The sequence below is a fragment of the Rhea americana genome, unplaced genomic scaffold, assembly GCF_003343005.1.
Source record: "Rhea americana isolate MKP2758 unplaced genomic scaffold, rheAme1 scaffold_810, whole genome shotgun sequence".
Lineage (NCBI taxonomy): Eukaryota > Metazoa > Chordata > Aves > Rheiformes > Rheidae > Rhea > Rhea americana.
The window spans coordinates 6,370-7,535 of NW_028186991.1; positions in this window are offsets into that span (position 1 = coordinate 6,370).

Sequence of the window (1,166 nt, forward strand, 5' to 3'; positions counted from 1 at the left end):
GCCCCCAGTCCCACCTCCCAGCGCCTCCCAGCGCCCCCAGTCCCACCTCCCAGCGCCCCCAGTCCCACCCCCGGGCCCCCCTCACCCTTGAGGTCCCGGTTCTCGGCCAGGAGGCGCTGAAGCCCCTCGGGGCTCCCCGGCTCCGGCGGGGCCCGGCCGGGCGCCGCTCTGCGCCGGCGCCGCCGCTGTCGGCGGGCGGTTGTGCCGCGGCTCGTCTTAAAGGGGAGGCGGCGGGGCTGCCGCCGGGCGCCCTGTCCGTCCGTCGGTCCGTCCGTCCGTCCGTCCGTCGGTCGTCAGCTCTCCCTGTCCGTCCGTCCGTCTGCCCGCCCTCCCCGTCTGTCCCGCGTGCCCGCTGGCCGTCCAGCCGGGTGTCCCTTGCGGCCGTTCGCGTGCCGTTCCTGTCCGTCTGTCCATCCTGTGCACCCTCTGGCCGTCTCTGCCTCCTGTGTCCGTCCTGTCTCTCTGTCTGTCCATTTGTGCATCCATCTAACCGTCCATCCGGACCACCTATCTGTCTGTCCATCTGCCYGTTCATCTATCTGTCCTGTCGCTCTCCCCGTCTGTTTGTCCATCTCTCCATACCGCCGTTATCTCCCTGTCCATCCCTTCCAGCCATCCCGTGCGCTGTCCGTCTGTCCATCCACCCGTGTGTCCCTCTGCCCGTGCCAGCCGCCAGTCCGTCCGTCCGTCCGTTTGTCCGTCCCAGCCTGTCCCAGGCGCCTGCGGGGGGATGAGCCACCGTGTGCAGCGCCGTGCACGGGGCCGGGGGGCAGATTCACCGCTGCGGCCCCGCCGCGAACAACCCCCGGCCCCATCGCTCCTTCCAGTCGGGCCGGGCCGGGCCGGGCCGGGCCGGGCCGCACCGCCCCCACGAACCCGCCTCCCTGGGGAACGGGAGAGCCCAGGGGACGGTCTGAAGCGCGACGCTGGGCTGGCGCCCGCCAGCCCACTGCAGCCTCCCCACGTGGGGTGCAGGGTCTCCAGTGGGGTGCATGGCCCCGTGCAGGGTGCATAGGTCCCGTGTGGGGTGCGTGGCCCAGTGTGGGTAGCAGGGTCCCCATGCAGGGTGCAGGGTCTCCATGTGGGGTGCATAGCCCCATGCAGGGTCCCTAGGTGGGGTGCAGGGTCTCCACGCAGGGTGCACAGGACCCATGTGGGGTGCACAG